The following is a 24,216-nucleotide window of genomic DNA, read 5'->3' as shown; positions in this document are numbered from 1 at the left end:
GGATGGGTCATGACCGAAAGAACGAGATCGCGGATACAAGCGGCCGAGATGGGTTTCCTCCGCCTGGTGGCTGGCGTCTCCCTTAGGGATAAGGTGAGAAGTTCGGTCATCAGGGAGGGACTCAGAGTTGAACCGCTCTTCCTTCGCGTCGAAAGGAGCCAGTTGAGGTGGTTCGGGCACCTAGTTAGGATGCCACCTGGGCGCCTCCCTAGGGAGGTGTTCCAGGCACGTCCAGCTGGGAAGAGACCAAGGGGTAGACCTAGGACCAGGTGGAGGGATTATATCTCTTCGCTGGCCTGGGAGCGCCTTGGGATCCCCCAGTCGGAGCTGGTTGATGAGGGGAAAAGAAAGTTTGGGGCTCTCTGCTGGAACTGCTACCCCCGCGACCCGACTACGGATAAGCGGGAGAAGATGGATGGATGGATCATTCAAAAATTAATATATTTAACATTTAATTTAGCCTATTATTACATGCTGATGGTAACTTTAAAACTACATTTCAATGGGCTAAAGATCAAATAATGATGGTGGCTATCACGGGCAAACGCGCTACAATGGCCTAAAACACTGACATCGGTACACGCTGCACAACAATCTCTGTCACTGAAAGCGTACTTAAAATGTCTTATCGGCTTATTTAACAATGTGATCACATGATTCCTTATGATATGATTGCAGATCTGCTAGCTAGCTATTGTAGCTAAACTAGTTATTTCAAATAAACTGACAAAATACTTAGTTAGAAAATATGTAACAGACTGACTCTGCCGACAGGGACAGTTGGCCAACTTTAAAGCCCCCGAACGTCAATAAGTGCTCCGGTCCTAGCTTTGTGCGTCACTTTTTAGCAGTGGCGAACCGTGGCTGGAATTTCTGTTGACACACACACCCCGCATTTTTTGTTTGTTTTATCTGAGTGTTCCAGGGTATTCTCTGAATACCTTGAAGGCCCTGACGGTTCGCCACTGCTTTTTAGTGTCCCCTGGTTACCGTTGTGTTTTGAGCTTCTTGCAGCGTTTTTTCTTTTGTAGCGTTTTGTTAATGCAGCGCTTTTGTTCCAGGGGTTATGAAGATGTTTCTTCATTTGCAATTTGTATGGCACATTTGTGTTTTTATATTTGCATCGTTTTTGAAACTGCAGCGCGTTTCTCGTAATGTAAGTGTTTTGGGCCGTTGTGGCGCTTTTGCACGTGTCGGCCCCCGTAGGAGGTTGGACAATAAACAGCAGGGGGACAAAAATAAAAGCTATTGGCCTTAGATTTATCTTTATAAAGTTGTATTATCTCATCTCCCATGGTTTTAAAAGTACTGGCAAAATTCAATGTTTCTTATAATAATACTAAAATAAGTCTTTGAGCATCACCCATATTTACAATACACTTTCTGAGCCACATATTCTAAATCATGAACATGGTAAATACAAAAAATCCTGTTACTATTGATTGTTAAATCATGTTTTCAAAGATTTTGTATTCAAGTTATCTCAAACGGTGCATTTCTCCGAGTAGATAATCAGACGCATCTCTACTGTTATTTTAATAAACTGACTGCATCTCTATGTTAATGTGAAATTAGTTTGTTTGCGTTTGTAATGAACAAAGAAGCTATACTTTTCCATAAATCTAATGAACTAATGATTTATTTTTCAGCACATACCCCAGAGATTTGCTCTCATACGGCTTGTTACATCATTTTTCTCCGTGGAAAAACTCATTAGCGACAGTCATTATAATGAGCACAGGGGAAAGTGTGTTAAAAACAGCAACATTAATATGGATTGAGTGACAGATTGACGGAGAGATTTATGGTGCAATGAATGATTAATAAACCTCATGCAGTTATTAGTGTTCATATTGTATTAGGTTGTGTCTTTAAACTATGGTTCTACTGTAATCTCTTTAATTCTTTGTTATTTCTGCTGTTGTCATTATGCATTTATACACACAATACTAAGTAATGTTAATTAAAAAAAAAAAAAAAAAAAAAGACCACTGCAGCAGTATCAGTTTCTTTGGATCTCCTATTTATCGGTATGTGTTGGTGTAAAATGAATTTTTATTTATTCTACAAACTACTGACAACCTTTCTCTGTGTTGGAATTCAACAGACACTGGAATAGAATCGCTGTCTCACATGTAGAGATCAGAGCTTTAAGATTGAGTGGTATTTCTTCATGATCTGTACATATTGTACATTTTCATTGAACAGCTGTAGTTTATTTAAATATTCACATTCGTTTATGCAAAATATAATCAACAATTGTTTGTTGTTGTATTTCATAGGTAAGATACAACTATTGCCACATTAGTAACATTCAAAAATGACGCTTCACATAAAGAGTAATCAAAGAAATAAAATATTTCCGGAGGAGATGTGATAAACACATTAATTCACCAATAATTATAATACAATCCTGTCATATATATTATTCTCAAATGGGCCATAGTAAGTTTGAATGCAAGTCTTGATATTTTTGAGGTTTGATATTATACTTTGCTATAAGTAAGAGTTCTGAATACTTCCGCATATATTCCTCCTTAAAAATAAATATAGCTGAAACATTTTGATATTCATGTAAAGCCAAAACACATCTGTTTTAATATTCTTTTTATTTTCAACAAACATAAGATTATACATTACAAACACCTACTCTAAAGACAACACAAACCAAAAAAAACAACAACCCAAAAGCCAAAGTATACGCAGTCACTAAATAAGGCTTCACTTTATGCTTTTACTTAATGTGAGAACTTATTGTTATATTTGTTACGCCCATAATAACACTTAATCCTTTCTCTTTCATGTACAGGGCTGGGGAGTTTTTCAAGCCATATTAAAATATAAAAACATAAATGAAATATAATAACGTAAAGCGTTTGGTGTTGTTTATGACATTTCCTTTGACCTTATTGCATCAGCATCAGACACATAATGCATCCTAAAGATGATCCTTTTAGGTGCTATAGATTTATCTGTTAAACCAAAGCATAATTATAGAAAATGTTGAGTATGATGCTGTCCGTGAGAGTGAATTACCAGTCTTGCTTAAACATTTGTATCTGTGTCGCAGATAGATAAAGCCCAATGAGTGTTCTGCATGTCTGAGGACTAAAATAACCGACCAAGCAGGGGCCAAGCGGTCACCAGCTCAGGTTCCTGGTGTGTGTGTGTGTGTGTGTGTGTGTGTGAGTGTGTGTGTGTGTGTGTGTGTGTGTGTGTGCGTGTGTGCGTGCGTGTGTGCGTTTCAGTTTCCCGACCTCATGCCAGCCGCTGCCTCGCGTGCACGCTCCCACAGCTCACTGTGCACAGCAGGCTTGCACAGAAATAGACATGGCGGCACTTGAAAGCTGTGACGAAGGTGTACGCACAGAGAGTAACGATAAGTATTTATACATGACTTCATCAGAGGAAATACTTCTTATACTTTAGGTTTGTGAGCCATGAGCTACTGCCTGGATAATAATGCTGAGTCCTGCTTTTGTAAGCATACTGAAATTAGGACTATCTTAGTTAGTTTTGGAAACAAAGTAAACAAATCTTAAATAAATTGTCCCAGGAGCAATATTATAACATAAATACATGAATATATGTATTTAGAAAATAAAAATAAACGCAATTTCTCCCACTGTGCTCATAAACAAATATATTATCTACCATGACTACATAAAGGGGATAGACAAGTCTCCTATTATACTATTTTTAGGCATATATTATAGGTCTCAGATATATAAATAACATGTCTCTGAAGTCATCACCCATTCTAGACATCCCTCATACCAATCTATTTCAGCCCTGTTAGAGAAGTGCTGATTCTGGGTCCGTAGCTTTAAAAATAGAAGACAGTGCTCATGCAGGAGAATTCTACCCAGATACTCTGCTAAACGCTGCCGTGATTAAACGCCATATCATGTTCCAAACCACATCAAGCATTATTTCTGAAACAGTACGGAGCTCAAATGCTTTTTCTCGTGCGGGTTTACTACAAGATGAGTTACTTTTTATATATTGCTTTTTTACACATACTCTCTCCAGTACAGGTTAGCTCTGAGTGTTAGCGATGCTTGTTAATGTAAACAAAGACCATATTACTTCCAAAACACGTAGCGCATTGTTTCTTAGACCCTCCAGAAAAACGCGATTCTGCGATCGCAGAATTTACCGCATAATCAGCAAAATGACGCAGATTTTTAAAAGGCCGCTTATTTATCAAAAGGCCGCATAATCCCCGCATTTTTCCACACAAAGTTGAGAAAAAAAAAAGTTAACTCGTCTTGACGTGAAGTGATGATGTTGCCGCGACGTCATCAACCCGCGCATCACAGAAGGTAAACAACACCGTAGAGTGAACGTGTGGAGCTCACACGAGAGAGAAAACACCAAGATGAAAAAATCTAATCCATCTCATTTACCGACGAACGTTTCTGCTAAAGACCGGGCAAAGCAGTACCCCGATGTCTTGCACGAAAGTGGGGGGAAACTGTTCTGCACCCCGTGCAACTGTGTGTTGGAGCATAAGAGAACATCGACGGTGACGACCCACTTCGATTCATTCAAACATTCGAAAATGCTTTCTGCTGCTGCGGACAAGAAAGCCAAACAACTCACGTTCACCGAGGCATCAACCTCCAAAACCCTTTCGAGGGCTACAAGAAACGAGGTGAGAAGCCTACAAGATTGAAGCTGGTCAGATAACGAACGAGTAAATGAAAACAGAATGAGGGCGGAGAAGTGTGTGTGTGTGTGTGTGTGTGTGTGTGTGTGTGTGTGTGTGTGTGTGTGTGTGTGTGTGTGTGTGTGTGTGTGTGTGTGTGTGTGTGTGTGTGTGTGTGTGTGTGTGTGTGTGTGTGTGTGTGTGTGTGAGTGTGAGAGAGAGAGAGAGAGAGTGTGATTAAAATAGCCCAATTGCTTTTACAATAAATACACATTGAATGTGTTTAATTGAATAGTAAAGAGGTTTAACGTTAGTGGCAGGTTGTGTGTGAGAGAGAATAAATAAATAAGACAGCCCAATATTTATTTTTTCCGCACATTTTTTTTTCCGCACATTTTTTCCGCACACTCCCCGCAATTTCACCGCATAAAATCACATAAAACCCCGCATGTTTGATCGCATAATCAAGGATTTTTGCCCGCATAATCAAGGATTTTTGCCCGCGTTTTTCTGGAGGGTCTAGTTTCTGATAGGTCCGTGGGCGTAAAGCCAGCCCAAATATCCGATACGTCATATTAGCCGCAAATCTGGATCAGCCCTGTTGTACCCCCGTTTTTAGAGATGTTGGTACGGAGGAAAAGAGAGAGGCTTTTCTTTTCTGACAATTTTGTCATGGTTTTGGATTTATGTTTTCCTCTTTGTATAATGTCTGGTCCCTCTCCCTGTGTTTTTCCTCCCTGTCGTTAGTTTCCCTGGTGTGTCTGAGTGTGTTCACCTGTTGCCCTTGTGTTTCTTCCTCCCCTGCCCAGCTGTGTCTTGTCCTGTGATTACCCTTCTGTGTATTTAGTCTTGTCTTCCCCTGTGCTCCATGTCTGTTTGTCATCATTTCATGTCACTGTCACCCATACTTGTCCATGTCTCCTGCCTGTTCCCGTATGTAAGTTTGTTCCCGTCTGTCGTGCTCCCCGGTTTTGTTTCTGTTAGTTTCTTGTTTTTTCATGCCTTCGGCTTTTTATAATAAAGCTCGCTTTTTGTTAACGAACCTTTTTTATGTTGGATTTCTTCCCAGTTTTCCTCAACTTTAACTCCATTGGGTTGGAATGCTGGAACTTCAGGATTGAGAGAAGACACATTAAAACTCAAATCCACTTCCTCACTCTCAGAGAGACATTGGTCTTCCATGTGAAAGTCTCTTCCAGCTGTTCCTTCAGTGTGAGGCTCTCCTCCGAATCCACTATTCTCTTGTGTGATCGGGCTACTTTGTTCCTTGTCCATCAATGTGACTGCTGTCTCTTCCATCAGTGTGTCGTAGTGGGAGTAGTACTCAACTTTATCTTCCATATGAGGTATTTCATATTCAACCTCAGCGAGAGCTTCAGGAACATCAGGAAGTGAAACTGTACTTGGTTCTTGTCTGGTTTTAGATTTTTGAGGGCATACTCATTCAACATCAGACGGTAGAAATCCACAGGGCAAAAGCAAGTCTCTGTGTAACACTTGTTCAGGTCCTCCTGTGTTCTCTGGCACCACGACATAGACAGGTGAGTCTTGGATTTGTTTAACCACAGTGTATATGGGTTTACTCCAGCGATCAGCAATTTTATGTTTTCCCCTGAAACTGACGTTTCTTACGAGGACTCGGTCTCCTGCTGCCAGGGTAGATTCTCTTACTTTGTTGTCATACCTCTGTTTGTTCTGAAAAGCATTTTTCCGACTATGTTCAGTAGCTAAACGGTAGCTTTCAGTTAGACTTTCGGTCAACTTCTTGACATACTCTGAATGAGAGTTTGGATCTCTCTGGACTCAGACCAAAGACAATGTCAATTGGAAGCCTTGGCTGCCGGCCAAACATGAGTTGATAGGGAGAAAAGCCTGTGGTATCATTTTTTGTGCAATTATATGCATGAACGAGGGGTTGCACAAAATCCCTCCATTTGACTTCGTCTCCTTCTTCAAGTGTTCCCAACGTGTTCCCAACAAGAAGGGTTCTGTTGAATCGCTCCACAGGATTTCCACGTGGATGATAAGGTGTAGTCCTTGTCTTTTTGATGCTTAGAAGTGAGCAAAGCTCTTTGATCAGGGTTGACTCAAAATCACGACCCTGGTCGCTATGCAATCGTTCAGGAAATCCATAGTGGCTGAAAAAGTTGTTCCATAGAGCTTTTGCTACCGTCTTTGCTTTTTGATCTGCTGTAGGAACTGCAACAGCATATTTTGTGAAATGATCCGTTATGACCAAGATGTCCTTGGTTCCTCTTCCATCTGGCTCAAGGGAAAGGTAGTCCATGCAGACTAGCTCCAAAGGGCGGCAAGTTCTTATATTCACCAGTGGATCATTCCTTTCAGCTCGTGCCTTTCTCCTGACACACCTCTCACAAGTCCTGATTTTTTCATTGACATCTACGGCCATCTGTGGCCAATAGAATCGGGCATGAACTAAGTCAAGGGTTCTCTCCACACCCATGTGCCCAACAGCATCATGGAGGCTTTCAAGAGATGTTTTTCTCTGACTCTTTGGAAGGACAAGCTGATAGGAAGGTTCTCCTTGGCTGATGCGTTTTCTGTATAAGACTCCATCGATCATGACCAATCAGCTGGACTTCTCTGTCTTCCCGCTGCCTTGTTCTGTATGTCAGACGGTTTCCTGAATTCAAGATGGCAATTACTCTACTGATGATTTGATCTTGTCCCTGTTCACGTACCCAGTCTTCAAGTGACATGTGTGGCAATGTACAGGACACAAGCACATCAGTTTGACGGAAACCTGCTGGTATGGCAGTGCCATCAATTGCCAGGCACTCAATAGGTACAGGCTGGATTGCTCCTGGATCTGCACCTGAAGACAACTGATGCCTCTGACAGCTCAGTCTCTGAGAGTGATGCAGACTCTGATGACAGTCGGACTCCTTTGATACGCAGACACACCAAGCTTACTCAAGGTGCTTCTCCAGAACTTGCCTCCAAAGCTAGAGGTAGGACACAATCATTGCAGCAAGCTCATTCATTCAACAAAGCAGCATCAGACAACAGCATTGTCAATCCCCCTGAGAGTCAAAGGATCATCGTAGAGCATGTTATTAAGAATGATGGCTCCAATGCATCAAATCCAGGATCCAAATGGCTTCGTCCTTTCTTAGGAAGAGATCCTAAGCCCCCAAATGAAGTGGACTTTGAGACATGGTCTCTCCATGTGGAGCTTATGATGCATGATAACCCCACTGTTGATATCCAGCGACGTAAGATTTTGGAGAGCCTGCTTCCACCCGCTTCTAGCTTAGTAAGACAGCTAGGTCCACATGCAACTCCCCTTGATTATGTCAAACTTCTCGACTCAGCATATGGGTTAGTTGAGGATGGGGAAGAGATCTTTGCAAGGTGTCTTGGCACACAACAAAACACAGAAGAGAAAGCCTCTGAGTTTCTGCAGCGACTGCAAACATTGCTGAACACAGCTATACAGAGAGGTGGCATTTCAAATGCAGAAGCAAACAGACACTTGTTGAGACAGTTTCGTCGTGGATGTTGGGATCAGTCACTTCTTCTGGCATTACAGCAAGAAATTAACTCTGCAACACCACCTGACTTTTCAGACTTCTTACTGCAGTTGCGTACAGAAGAAGATAGGAGAGCTTCTAAGCTTGATCGTATGCATCGTCATTTTGGGGGAACAAAAACAAAATCATCTGTAAATATGCAGCTTGTGCCAGAGGTTTTTCCTTATGATGCTAATGTACTCCAGAAGTACATGACAGAAACAGAAGATTTAAGGAAGCAGGTGGCTAAACTAAAAATGCAGCTCAGCAAGAAGAAAGATCAAAGAACCCAGCAATACTCTAAAAACCCAAATCCAGCTCAGGAATATCCCCGTGCTAAAGCACAATTTTTCATGAGATGAACTCAAAGATCTAAAACATTTTCTATATACACAAAATAACCATTTCTCTCAAATATTGTTCACAAATCTGAAAAAATCTGTGATAGTGAGCACTTCTCCTTTGCCAAGATAATCCATCCCACCTCACAGGTGTGGCATATCAAGATGCTGATTAGACAGCATGATTATTGGTGTGCCTTAGGCTGGCCACAATAAAAGGCCACTCTGAAACGTGAATTTTTGCTTTATTGGGGGGGTCTGGGGGGGTCCGAAAACCAGTCAGTATCTGGTGTGAGGGGTAGGGGTAGGGTAATGTTGTGAATCGAGTGGCCTGTGTTCGTCGTCCATAACATACGCCTGCCCATACCATAACCCCACCACCACCATGGGCCACTCGATTCACAACATTACCCTAACCCTAACCCTACCCCTCACACCAGATACTGACTGGTTTTCTGACCCCCCCAATAAAGCAAAAATGCACGTTTCAGAGTGGCCTTTTATTGTGGCCAGCCTAAGGCACACCTGTGCAATAATCATGCTGTCTAATGAGCATCTTGATATGCCACACCTGTGAGGTGGGATGGATTATCTCGGCAAAGGAGAAGTGCTCACTATCACAGATTTTTTCAGATTTGAGAGAAATGGTTATTTTGTGTATATAGAAAATGTTTTAGATCTTTGAGTTCATCTCATGAAAAATGGGAGCAAAAACAAAAGTGTTGCGTTTATATTTTTGTTCAGTGTAGATCAAAGCAGACTGGTTTACAGACTCTTCTGTTTTGCGAATCCGGTGCTTAAACAAATAGCTCTACACCCCTGGCCAAAATGTCCCTAAATTAAGTCTGAGTTTGAAATATATATCAAATAATGTATACACTGCCATTTCTCCACATAAACATAACAGTCTGGAATGAAACGGTTGTCTCCTCTGTGCTCCACTTCCTACTTGGCGCACCGGTAACTTTAACGAAATACTATCTCGTGCACACAAAATAGTATTTTGTGCGAACGAGAAAGTATATCGTGCGCACAAGATACTTTTTTTTTTTCTCCATGAACCTTTAGGGGCTCCGTACATCTCATACTCCACAGGCCTGTGTATAATATTCCTCTACTGTGGCCTTTTGATGATTTTTTATTAACATGCCAGTAAACTTGTATCTTCTTTTATCTGAGGGTTAGGGTTAGGGTATATTCAATATATTTAGGTCAATATTGTACTTTTACTCTACTACATTTATTTACTTTGCAGATATAGCTTAATGATAAACATTAAGATCAACACCTGGATTGAATTCACATAAAGTCATTGAAATTAGTTCTAGTTTTACCAGTTTGATAAACACAACAATACATCAATAATTATAACCAAAACATATAGAATATATGACTCTGAAATGGACCAATCTGCATAATGAGTACTTTACTTTTGGTACTTAAAGTACATTTAGATGCCAATACTTTTTACTTTTACTTGAGTAACATTTTGAATGCAGGACTTTTACTTGTAACAGAGTATTCCTACACTCTGGTACTTTTACTTTTACTTATTGTAAGTACAAGATCGGAGTACTTCTTCCACCTCTACATAATAGATATATGTGTGTACTGGAGGGTGTCTTTTCCTGTGTCCGCTGACGCCATTGCTGCAGCAGAGCGAGCCAGGAGTGATCTCATTATTGGCTGGACCGAGTGCCAGTCCTGGCAGAGTGAGAAACACACAGCCTGTGAGACACACACACACACACACACACACACACACACACACACACACACACACACACACGCACGCACGCACGCACGCACGCACGCACGCACGCACGCACGCACGCACGCACGCACACACACACACACACACACACACACACACACACACACTTACACACACACTCAAACACACTCAAACACTTACTCAGTCACACACATTCTCAAACACATACGTAATTCTATACTTTCAGGTCGCACGCACGCACACACACACACACACACACACACACACACACACACACACACAGGCTGTGTGCTCTTCCGTGGCGATGACGGCTTGCGTTAAAAAATAATAAACATATTTGTAAAGTGGGGGGACACAAACGGGATTTCGAAAAGAGCGGGGGAGAGGTCTCCCCTGGAGATTACGCCATGCGCGTTTGTGCGTCAAGTGGAACAAATATATGCAAGTTACAACCCACAGAGTAAAACTCTGCCCCTCATGTGTTGTATAGGCTGGCATGACTAGGCTGTTCAATGGGGATGATGTGTAGTGTCGATTCTGCCAGAAGGAAAATCAACGGGGAGGTGCCACATTGCTTTTCTTCCCGACTGCAACGCTGGTCCCGCAAATCAAGCAAGAACGTGATTGGTCGATATTCATTGTGGGAGTGGGGGGAGGAGGGGTGTTAGATAGATATAGAGTTGTAGTAAGTAGATAGAGTTCGCTATGATTTAAGTTTTGTTTATGCATAGGGTAGATTATTTTAATTTTATACATTTTGGATTTTCTTGGTGAGCTATTTTTAGAACGTGCCCGGCGGGCGCCTCACGTTGCCCCTGCGGGCGACTGAGTGCCCGCGGGCATCGTGTTGGCTACCCCTGGTTTAAATTATACAAGAAATTACTAATAATTTTCTTTTACTCAAAATCTCTCCTTTTATTTAATGAATTTGAATTTGCAAGTAATTTCATGGGAGCCTTAGCATCACTATTAGCTAGCATACGTCAGAATCGTCACTTCCTGTACTGACAGTGGAGGTGTCCTGAGAGCGCAGCCTGCACCGGAACTGTCCTGAGAGTGGAGGTCTGCAGGCAGACCCCTCTCAGTAATTTTGGATCTTCATTTTGATTTGTACATTTAAATCATAGCACCAAGTAAATGGTAACTAAAGTAATGGGTTGATCTACAACCTGTGAAAAACAAGTAAAATATACTTGGGCAATGTGAGTAAAGGTGGGCGACCCCTCCGATGACGTCAGAGGAGTTTGCGCAAGGTCCAGACATTTGAAAAAAAAGCAGACGGTTCCAGTTGAAGAGAAGAGAGAGCATGGACCCTCGTCTAATATGAATACTCGTGGATTTTGAATCATGTATGAATATTTTTGTACTTTATTAACTCTGTACATCCCTGTTAGCGTGTCAGCTTAATGTGGATATCAAACAAACGTTAGCTAACGTCAGTGTTTAAGCTTAGCAATTTAGCTAGTTAGCGTGCTAGCAAATTTAGCCTACTTTCATGGACGAGGCACACACAACATGTAATACTTAGTGGTTTAGTAGTTGATTCAAATTAGTTAACAGCTGGCGAAATGCACCGTTTTGAATAAAACATGTGGCAGTGGGGCAAGTAGTTCAGAAGAGTTTTTTTGTTGGTGGTGTTCGTGCTACATTTTCAAATGTTGCTCTGTAAGGCAAGGCAAGTTTATTTATATAGCACTTTTCAACACAAGGCAATTCAAAGTGCTTTACAAAAAAAACAACGAAAGACATTAAGAAAATGGCATTTAAAATCAGTCATTAAAAATAAAAGCTAATAAAATAAACTTAAAAAGAAAATATACATGGATAAAAGTTACAGTGCATTCTAAGATATGAATAGTTCAATTAAAAGGAGCGACAAAAAGAAAAGTCTTCAGCCTGGAATTAAAAGTAGTAAGAGTTGCAGCGGACCTGCAGGTTTCTGGGAGCAGTGTGGCACCAAACTGAGTTTTCCTTTACTGTGGGAGTCAAGTAAATTCACTCACATGCATCCGACTGTGTGTGATGCACATGTGTGCTTTTATTTCCTGTGTACACTGAGACAGATAGCGGCACCAGATTCCTAAAAAAAGGGTATGTCGCATTCACTGCCATGGACGCTGCTCTGTGGGCCAGTCTGTGATGTGGCCTGTTTCACTGCAGCCAAGGCCCGGTTCTACGGGGGTGCATAAGGGTGCATTGCACCCTCAGTTGAGTCGTTATGCACTCTCATTTGAATTAAAAGCGGGGGGAAAAAATGTAAAAGTGAAAAAAAATGTTTGTAATAAAAAGTGAAACATATTACATATATAATAACGATAATGATATCAGTAATAATAATAATAATAATAATAATAATAATAAGAAAAAGAATTTAGTTGAAATAAAATAAATTGTAATTGGGGTTAATCATCCTTGTAACTTAGAGAGATATTTTATTATGTAGGAGGAACTGTATGCATCGCTAAGGTTAACTTAAATTGGCTATGCTCAAGTATGTAGACAAGTTAACGTTGAAGTAGTGTATGTGAAATCAACCTCACAATAAGATGCATGTATATTAAAAATAATAATGTCATATTTCAAGATGATTACTTAGATATTACAATATGGTTGGTTGAGCTGGAGCATTATTGAGCTTACACGTTAACGTCACAGTCATCTGAAGAACGAACCCAAACCTTGTTGTTTTTATTAATGGCATTACCAAATGGGTATCAAATAAACAGTAAGCATTGGTAACACAACTTCCAAAGTTACAGTAAAATAAAAAGGACCCTGACTCGGACAATACACAATCCAACATGTTCAACACAAGATAATAAGTTATATTGTTTGTACACATGGTACTTTACATATATATCTGTTTGTTTAAGGTGTCCAGGTGATGCAGACAGGCTGGACCAGAGAGTGAGAGACAGAACTGGACTCCTCACAGCAGTGAACTTCAGCACAGGTACAAAGACTCTTTTTTTCTTACTGTACAAAGAATCAAGAAAGATATTGGTTTAAATGAATGAAGTATTGACTTGAATACACTGATATACATTCCATTAAACAATACTAAATACTAGATCACCTACACATCAGTTAAGTTGAGGGTTTTTTCCATGCAAAAAGTTACATTTACTGTAGAGATTTAGCAATATGATTTTGTCAGCTTTCTAATTTAATGTATTGAAGGCAAAGATATTTAACACATAGTGAGAACTGCTACTATTTATCTCTCAATATTGTCTGAAAAAACGTGGTAAAAGTTATTCTTTCAGTGAGAAAACAGAGCAAGCTTCTACAGTTGCACTACGTTTTGATAACAGTTAAATATTATTTTGATAATAAAATATATTTCAATGTTGATGAACTTCATACTGTTCATTCATAATCTGATTGTCTTTGTAGCTCACTGTTGAAAAAAAAAAATTACAATTACAAAATAATTATATCTACAGCCCCTACACACACAAACACACCGCTTTGATAAATAACACACTTGTTCTGCAATAATATGTTTTATGTTTCCTGTCATTTTTGTTACGAAAGGACATGCCTGAAAGACAGGACATTTTCTCTTTCTCTGAGGGTCAAGAAGAACATCCAAGAGGAACATTAAAAGCCAATGTTATGAGATTTTAAGACCATTACAGGACATGTCTAGTTCAACCAAGGCTTATTAGAGGTAAGAGTGGTAGGAGAGGAGTGGAGTTATCTTTGTATTTAGGCTGCAAGTCGACAAAGGTGATCAAATGCTGATGCTAATAACGATCCGAGTCATTTGATATTGATTGTCTGCCAATACCGAATCCTGATCCGATTCTTCTATTTCCCAGATAATACAGCTCAGCTGCACCGTGTACACTAGTTCTATTGGTTTTTGCCATTGTAATTCACCATAAGCAATTGTTGACTGTAACGTCTATGCCAACCAACTGTAATTTGTAATGTATTTTACTCTACTTTTAACGATCAAGTTCCGGCAACCACAGCTGCCCGAATTTTAACGTAAACTCGATGTGTCTTTTTTTTACAGTGTTCTTATATCTGTACATTCATTTTCAGTTTGCTTCAACAGACATAAATGCAGGCCAGATTGGGAAAGGCTGGACGCTACACAACAGAAAAATGATGGACATAAACAAGAAAAAAGTTGTATTCACTAATGAAAGTCAAACACATGTTTGTTTCCACTGTTTTATTGTGTGCCTTTCGCAATAAGCAATTAATTGACTTATCGTACGATAAATAAAAATGAACTCGATAACTTTTCTGACCTCGATACATTTCCATTTACATGAGGATGTGACTAGCAGTTTGAAAGGATGTACTTGAATTATTATTATATATTGTCATTATGTCAGTGGTCTAAAATGGTCATACAACGGTGCCGGCAATATTATCGTTTATCGCAATAATTTACGGGAAAATGTATCCAACAAAATTAATTATCGTGAGAGGCCTTGAAACACACACACACAAACAAATCTACAGACTTACTCCAAATTGCCAAATATATTAATTAACACACTCTTACTCTCATATACTCTTTGACTCTATTTTGGCCTAGTAGAACAATAAACAGCAGACTTTTACTTTTTTATAATTTCTACTGGATCTTAGATCTGTGCATGCGCAATACGGGTCGGGGATTGACCAACCGGCTCCCACCGCTCTGCTGTCTGTTAACGTTGTTAAGAGTGGTTGGGGCGGGGAGGGAGCGGATCGACAGATTGAGCAGCTGGCAACTCAACATTGTAAATAACCAACCAAAAACGATCGCCGGTTCATCTTGTTTTTGGCGTGAGAATAGTTTGGGCAGCGTGAGATTGAGAGTGAAAGCGTGTGTCACACACTAGATGCGTGAGAGTTGGCAACCCTGCACAATGTCTTTATTTTGGTACCAGAATGCATGACACAATGAATCTTTGTAATATATTTATGTTCTCTGGTTTAAATAGTCATACCAGTATTTTATATATATGCTGGTCACCTGGAATCCTGGTAAGCTTCCAGCATGGTATATTTAATACTATTATTTAACATAAACTGGTGATAGATGGATGACCAGCATAGAATACTGGTCATCCATCCATCACCAGCATAGACCAGCACCAAAACACAACATATGCTGGTCGATGCTGGTTTTTTCAGCTGGGTACTAGATTTGAAACAGAGAGTCACAGCCATAGACTGTATATATAAATGGATGTAGTGTCCGTGACGTCACCCATAGGATTCTGCAGAGTTGCCGAGAAGCCCTTAGTAGGAGGAGTCGGCCACTAAGGGAGCGTCCACACAGCAGCGTGCGTTGACGCTTGGCGTGTCTGAAGCTTGGGGATTTGGGGACCAACAACCAATCACCTGAATCTCCCGCCCCCGACATACAAAGCAATAGCTAGCAATGTTAAAACGAAGTAAACTGGATATAAAATCCCCAAACAGGCGAAACCCTACCAGTTTCATCCACTGTCTCTGCCACCTCCCTCCATGCCTCGCTCCTCCGGTTTGTATCCCGGTAGATGAACAGAGACTGATCATACAGCACCGGGTGATTCACTACCGCTATAATGAATTTTCCTTCCATTTTTTGGAATATGAGGAAATGACCTGCGTAGTCTCTCCCAGCATACACGCTGTTTGATTGGCTAGCGCTTGTACTGGCAGATTTGCATAAACGGGATTTCATTGGCTGACGCTTCTCCCGAGGCGCCAAAAGTTGAACATTGCTCAACTTTTGAAGCGAGCAACGCCAGCAACGCTCCACGTCGCTTCCCAAAATGCAGTTCTGCTAAAAGTGACGTCACCCCATTCAAAGTGAATGGGCAGAAGCGTTGGAAGCTTCAACGCACGCCGCTGTGTGGACGGGCCATAACGACTTGACAGCGACATCAGAGTTCAACTCCCGCCTGCTCCAGCCTGATCCAAATAAGGGCAAAGAGGCGGAGCCGAGGCGGGACCTGCTGCCTCCGAACTGGAAGTAAACAGAGCTAGCTCAGGCTAAGAAGCTAAGCTAACATGAAATACATGCATACCAAGTTACTGCTAAGTTAACAGTGTAGTTCCCCTATATAAACGTTACATTCATAATCAAATGAGACAATCTGCAAGAGAATTAGCTTTATTTTGTTGTTCTTAATGCTTGTCATTCACACGTTAAGAAAAGAAGTACCGATACATAGCAGAGAAATTGTGGCGATGTTCAGCTTAATAAGCCTTATTCAACATAATTTATTTAGCTAATACTACAGCAGGGGAACCAAGTCTGCGTTTCGCTGCATTCCTTGATCTCCAGTTATAACGACGGACTCCACCGCCCGGACCTAACGGAGCCGCAGTGGGCTAGCTCCGGGACACCGGCTGGAGCTAGCCCCCTGCGGCTCCGTTAGCTCCGGCGGCCACCACTGGGATAATTGGGTCCCCTATTAACATTTGTTCCTGTTTAGCATTATGGGCGTCATAGCCATAGACTATACAAGTCTTACCCAAGGCTGAATCATAAACTAAAATGTATATGTATGTATAAAGGGTTATGTCCTTAGCTGGCTAATAAGTAACAAGCTAAGCTACCAAGCACACAAACACCTGTGAACGGGGTTAACATGTATAATATTATTATTTTCGACTTCTTAATAATAACGGGTCCCAAGGTGGATAGAACGGCATACGCAACGCTCTGGGGGGTCCAACGGCTCCGTGTGTACGCCCTATACGACCATTTTCTGATAATGATGAGGCAATAGCCCCGCCTCTCCCCACCTCTGCTGCTCACCCCCGCGTCAAAGTAAACTGCACACTGAATTCAGATTATTTATCTTTTTCTCGATATGGACATAAACGCGAGTGAAGTCTAATCTGACAGGACGGAGACACCTCTCAAACTACCTAAACTAGTTATAAATATGTTTATTTTTACTGTCGGCCGGGTCACTCATTACTGGATCAGCTGCTGCATGAAACTGACGCTGTCCGAAGAGAGGGAGGAAAAAGAGAGGCTCCGTGTATTTTATTATTATATTATATAGATTCGTTATTCATTTATTTTAAAGCTCAATAAATAACAAAGAAGACCTTTGACCGGCACTTTTATAATTTTGTCGGAAGATTTCAACTTTAATACACGTTGACAGGCGAAAAACTCTGCCCGGTTGCCTCGGCCCCCACCCAAGCCCCCAGGAAGTGCGCCGGACTCAGATGAAAATATTCGTGCAGGCCAAACGGCGGTACTACACTTCCGTTTGGTTGCCAGGCCCGGAAACACTTTTTCCCATTGACTAACATGGGGAAAGAGTGGTCTGTAAATTGTTGGATCATTTTTTTTAAACTAAATAAACTACCCAGTATGAACGTTTGTATAGCCCATATTAAAAACATTCGTTCCTCAAGTTGTACAAATGTGCTAATAACGTTATTCTGAGAGTTATTTCCCTCTGCATTATGAACGCGCATCCAACCCACGGGACCGCGCCGCCCGGCACGTTCATGTTACGTGTACCGACTATTTGTCCCGACCAATCAGAGCACACTGTGCTCACAGGAAGGGTGGGGGCTGGAGCTATTGGAGCTACGACGAGCCGTTAAAGGCAGAGAGTGAAATTCAGTGAATACACGTAGTTTACAGAGATGTAGGAGCCATTTTATGGGTGTTGTTGGTGTGTCAGTTTATTTAAGTTATATGTATAGTGCAATATTATTTATGAACACTGGGTGGCGGGGTTTAGCTGCACCGGGTGTATATAAAGAGGTCATACCGATTCCGCCAGCCCGGCAGATGCTCATCATAACAACCAAAACTGTACAATTAAACCCTGGTATGTAAACGCTGAATAAACCTCATTATAAACTGCAACAAAGGACCGGAAAGTCATCTGTATGTGTCTGCGTCTGGATCACTCTTCAGCCCTTCTGTGAAGTAATGGCAACAATACATAGGACATAGGAACAGGAAATTGCCATTACATTAAGTGGAATCGTACTCTCGGAGTAAAACTGGACAGTAAGAATCACTTCACCATGGATTAAGGATCGTTTTCACCGGAAACAAACAATTGGATTATTGCACAATCGACATCGTCATCACGGATCAGCTGCACACGCCACAATCAGCTGGAGATTGTTCCCACCTGCGCTCACCGGGGAGGCGGAGAGCCAAGATTGGGAAAGCGGCCAGGTATGTGCTCTGTGCAGCAGGATAAGAGGATTGTATTGGAGATATTAAGCTGTATTGGACAATGGCTTAGTAAATGGATGTAATGCTGCAACGATGTCAGCTGTTTGAAACAGCGCGCTGTCGCTAACGGACAATTCCTGAAAACGAAACTTAAAGGGACAGTGAACATTAATCATGTCTGTGAAATCTGACGTCACGTCACAAGATGGCGCTGTTGGACTGCAATCTGTGAGAGAAAAAAGGATTATCACTCACACTGCCAAAGGATTGGAATTGTTTATTGCAAACTGTCAAAAAGCAAGAAACTTCAGCTACAAGCAAGTAAAGAAGTTAATGGAAAGACTGAAAGAGCGTATGAGCTCAAAGGACCAATGCAAAGGAAATACAGTTGAAACTGGTTGACTTTATGAAGCTGTGTGATGAATTAAAAAGCAAATCACAAATCATTAACCGACCTTCAACTGCCTGGAGAAGAAATGGGAAGGGCAAAAGCAGTGGCTGCAAGAAAAGATGCATATATTGATGGATTTATACAGATGCAAATGTGTGGGTTATCTGAGAGTAGACAGTCTAATTGTGGGACGTGCCATAGAACAAAGTGTCAGCTCAGATGACATCGGACCTGATGACAGCGTTTCACAGGCATCACACCCTCAGTGCAAAACACACACTGGTTCATCACATGCATCATCTACCTCTTCTGCTCGAATTAAAGCCCAGGCAGAAAGGGCGGCTTTAATCGTAAAGGGCGGCAGCACTGAACAGTCAACATGAGCTTGATGTACAAGGGGAACAATTAAAACACCAGAAACAACAGTTGGAACAACAGTTGGAGCAACAGAAAACAACAACAGGAACAACAGTTGGAGCAACAGAAACAACAGTTGGAGCAACAGGAAGAACAGGTGAAACGGAAAAAGGAACAATCGGATATACAAACTAAACTGGCAGAAGCCAATGCCAGGCTAAATGTGCTCAGTATGGATCAAGACACACCTCTAGAGCATCAGATGGGATGAGCTCTTACTTCAGAAACCCTACAGCAAGATTTAACCTACATGCAACTGAATTCTTGCTCATCAAGCCGAAACCTCTATTCCCAGACAAAGTATGCAGACACATGTGCAGGGACAATGTTGACATCACACCACCTGGAATCAACAATGGTAATCAAGGTGACATCTATAACCTAATCCAGAGGCAAAATGACATCACTGCTATGCTGGCTCAACAACATCTCACTTCTACTTTACCTCCAAGAGGACATTCCTGTTTATGACGGTGACCCATGCAGTTAGAAGCCTTCATCCGTGCATTTGAAAGAGGAGTAGAGCGGAAAAACTGACGATGAAAGTGACTGCCTGCATTACCTAGAGCAATACACTAGAGGACAACCAAAGGACCTAGTGCGCAGCTGCCAACATCTGCCTCCAGCTCAAGGTTACCAAAGGGCAAAACAGCTGCTTAAAGAGCACTTGGTAATGAACACAAGATTGCCACTGCATACATGACAAAGCATTTACCTGGACAATGGTGAAAGCCGAAGATGTGAAAGCACTGCAAGCCTTCTCTTTATTCCTAAGAGGTTGTTGCAATGCAATGGAACATCTCACCTATATGGATGAAATGAATGTTGTTTCAAACATGAAACACATACTTCAGAAACTACCCTACAAACTCAGAGACAAGTGGAGGAATAGAGCATGTCAGCTACAGGAAGAGCGTGGGCATCGAGCTACATTTCCTGACCTGGTCAACTTTATAGAAAAGCAAGTGAAGATACTGTCAGATCCTCTGTTTGGAAGCATCCAGGATGATAAACCAACTGCAGCTATCAAAACTGTTATCTCTACCTTTTCAAGGGGAAAACCAAGCCGAAGAGGAAGTAGTTTTGCAACAAGTATTACACGCCCAAGAACACCAGTGCTAGAACATGCAACAACGAATGGAATGACAAATACCTCCATCAACCACCAACTCCCTACATTTGTGTTTGTTCTGCAGAAGAAGTGGTCACTCATTGGAGCAGTGTCCACACATCCTGAAGAAAACACACAGAGAAAAATGGACTTCTTGAAAGGAAAAGGGGTGTGTTTTGGATGCTTAAAAATAGGACACATGAGCAAACACTGCCACAGTCGTTTGACATGTTATGTGTGCAATCAAAGTCATCCTGAAATACTCCACATTGAACAGAAAGGCAAAAGAGAGGAAGCAGAACACACAAAACAGAATGAGAAGCCAATGGAAAGTAATAGTGTCACCTCACCTCATACATGTGGGCACATTGGGGCCGGTGATGAAAACTCCAATCTTCTCCATTGTACCAGTACAAGTAAAGAGCCACAAAGGAGACAAAGTGTTACAAACTTATGCCTTTCTGGACCATGGAAGTTCATCTACCTTTTGCACAGAAAGTTTAATGAGGAGGCTAAACCTTACAGGACAAAGGACTAACATTCTCTTAAAGACAATGAATCAGAAACAAATTGTGTCAAGTCATCATATCTCAGGTTTGGAAATATCGAGTCTGAACGAAAACAATTTCCTGCAACTATCCGATGTCTTCACACATAAAACCATGCCTGTGTCCAAGCACAATATTCCTCTACAAGAAGATCTGGAAAAATGGCCTTACTTAAAGGACATCAAAATTAATGACATTGCTTCTGGCATTGACCTACTCATTGGGACAAATTCTCCGAAGGTATTGGAACCTTGGGAGCTGATCAATAGCCAAGGAGAAGGACCGTATGCTGCAAAGACCCTACTGGGGTGGGTCTTCTATGGTCCCCTAAAAGGAAGCAACGACAGCAGAGATGCTAATGGCCACCCTGCTGTTGCTGTCAATCGGATAACCATTGTACGCCTAGAGGAGCTATTGGTCAAACAATACAATCATGACTTCAAGGAAAATACAAGCAAGGAAACAGAGGAAATGTCCAGAGAAGACAAACAATTACTGAACATTATGAATCACTCTGAAAAAATGTTAGATGCCAAAGAGGATGGCGATGTTGTAGCAGACGCCAAAGAGGATGGCGATGTTGTAGCAGACGCCAAAGAGGATGGCGATGTTGTAGCAGACGCCAAAGAGGATGGACATGTTGTAGCAGATACCGAGCCAGAAGTGAAAGTGGAGACCGAGCCAGAAGTGAAAGTGGAGACCGAGCCAGAAGTGAAAGTGGAGACCGAACCAGAAGTGGAAGTGGAGACCGAGCCAGAAGGTGAAAGTGGAGACCGAGCCCAGAAGTGAAAGTGGAGACCGAACCAGAAGTGGAAATGTCAGATGGACACTACTGCCTAGACTTGCCATTCAGACAAGAAAATCCAAGCTTGCCCAACAAACACCTTACCGAGCAGCTCATCTGCGATGTTGCAGTTATGGTACCAGGGCAGCGACTGAATCCAAGTGACAGACCTGAAGAAGTGACTGACTCATCAATGCAGGAGCCCTATAAGGAGAAGCTTGGAATTGGGTGAAAATAAAACCCACAGGTTCTCTAAGCGCTGGACGGGATGGCAACACGACTGCTTCAACCTAAGAACAGCAAAGACTGATGACCCTTAAAATAAGGGAGAAGAAAGGAAAGGAAACATTCTTTAAGAATGACATGCCAACACATACACACCATTTATATAGCTCCTTTATTATTTATTGGTAATTGTTTTTGTTTTATACTAAAGCCAATTAGGGGCCGGTGTGTAGGAGCCATTTTATGGGTGTTGTTGGTGTGTCAGTTTATTTAAGTTATATGTATAGTGCAATATTATTTATGAACACTGGGTGGCGGGGTTTAGCTGCACCGGGTGTATATAAAGAGGTCATAGGTGACAGGGGAGGGAGGGACACGGAAGGAGAGAGGCATACCGATTCCGCCAGCCCGGCAGATGCTCATCATAACAACCAAAACTGTACAATTAAACGCTGAATAAACCTCATTATAAACTGCAACAAAGGACCGGAAAGTTATCTATATGTGTCTGCGTCTGGATCACTCTTCAGCCCTTCTGTGAAGTAATGGCAACAATACATAGGACATAGGAACAGGAAAATTGCCATTACAGAGATGCTGTTTGAAAAACCAATGTGAGTTGCGTTTATCTTTACCCATGGATGCACAATAAGGACGGACCCATATCGCCTTACTGCCATCCCACAGAGCTGTAATAATGGATATATTGCACATTTTTGCTGTATTCATTATCATACTACATGGGCTGTATGATTAAATCTTGTACCGTAAATGTTGTATTAAATAAAGTTAATATTACCGACGTTATTAACGTCCCTGTAGCTTCGTATTGCACTGTGTGTATATATATATATATATATATATATATATATATATATATATATACGGGTGCAATAATTATTTCATGCTAAATGAAGCTCTGTTGCTTGGATATCACTAGATCCTGCTAGAGCGTAATATAAGTACATAACGATTGATGTGCACATTAGCATAATGACTAGCTAGCTGCTAACTGCTGCCTCGTTAATATCAAATCCATCATAATAACAAATCATTACCATGCTGTCATGAACGCACGGTGCTGTTACGTGTACGCAAATTGACGTGCTTGATGTGAACGAGCATTTTTGGTTAAAGTTGCGCATGCTCTATGAGTTCACATACGGGTACTTCTCAGGCATGCCGGGTATTCTGTGACGTTTCACTCTCTCAAAAGTTGGGCAATTTTATCATAATGCGCCAATGAGCAACTCTCATAGGAATGAATGAGGCCCCGCCTCCCACGCTGTATCCAGTTCTTATTATACATCCATGCCCCCCACCGCGGAGAATAAAACAGTAGGGCAACCATGACAACCATGCTTCTTCGATGCTTTTGTGGAGGAAGTTACAGCGCCACGTACAGGCTCCTGCATATGTACTGCAGCTTCTCCAGCGGTGGAGCTAAACGGAGCGGTCTCGTGTGGACAGACACTATCCGGTAAATATGCGTGTGGACGGAAGCTTTTTTGCGTTTGCGGTTAATCCTATGCGTTTAGCCGTTTTCGTTCCTCTGTGTGACCGGGGCCTTAGATCTGCCGAGTTTCATTCAGGACTATTTGTAAAAACAACGGTCTGATTGTATCATTGCACAACAATGAACTCTATGTGTGATTGTTATAGCAGTAATATTAAACAGTAATAATTCAGTAAACTATTAACACTGTAAATATATTGTTTGCCCGTGGTGAGATGACGAGGCTCCATTAAAAAGAAACCTCTTTTTGGTGAATTACTGAGTTCAGGCATGTTAATAATAATAATAAGTTGTAATGAAGTTGACTACAGCAAATTCATATTTGTTAGTGCTTTCATGTCAATTCGCCGAACATATGACACACTAAATGATCGTGACGATGATTATTACAAGTTATTTGTTTGAGCCGGGCTGCATTTCCTGATGAAAAAACTAACTGATTGTTTTTGTAGTTGTAGCTTTGTAAACGTCAACGTGGATTAAACAACATTATTTTGTTAAATAAAAACATGGTGATGTTTTGTAAATAACATGTCTCTTATTTAGCACATAATATGATCCTATCCGTGACATATGGATCTTAACAAAGATCTGCTAGTAATCAGACATAAATCTATCAGCTGTTTATTTCACATGAGAGCCAGTGTGGCAGCTTTTTAATCACTGCTCCACCTGGTGGATCCATGATCCATTGCAGCTGGTTTCATTATAATTTATCAAGGGGACGTATCAAGTCTGAAACGTATTCACTATGTCATCGGGGGTTTTTCCTTTCAGCGAGGGCCGAACGCCGTGCCTGTCACGGC

General features: G+C 41.4%; 1 long non-coding RNA gene across 2 annotated transcripts; it reads left to right on the top strand.

Annotated features, from left to right (window-relative positions):
- The first annotated feature begins 4,336 nt into the window (after positions 1–4,336).
- Positions 4,337–14,482, top strand: LOC139433899 (uncharacterized). 2 transcript variants are annotated; one of them, XR_011643293.1, is made up of 4 exons: positions 4,337–4,657; positions 13,134–13,213; positions 13,798–13,933; positions 14,327–14,482. It is a non-coding gene; the product is annotated as an uncharacterized lncRNA (long non-coding RNA). The 2 variants fall into 2 exon arrangements; XR_011643294.1 differs by having other exon boundaries at positions 14,314–14,482.
- The last annotated feature ends 9,734 nt before the right edge of the window (positions 14,483–24,216 follow it).

The sequence above is a fragment of the Pseudochaenichthys georgianus genome, chromosome 5 (genome assembly GCF_902827115.2).
Source record: "Pseudochaenichthys georgianus chromosome 5, fPseGeo1.2, whole genome shotgun sequence".
NCBI lineage: Eukaryota > Metazoa > Chordata > Actinopteri > Perciformes > Channichthyidae > Pseudochaenichthys > Pseudochaenichthys georgianus.
The sequence above is the reverse complement of the archived record's forward strand: the minus strand, read 5'-3'. Positions and strand labels throughout refer to the sequence as shown.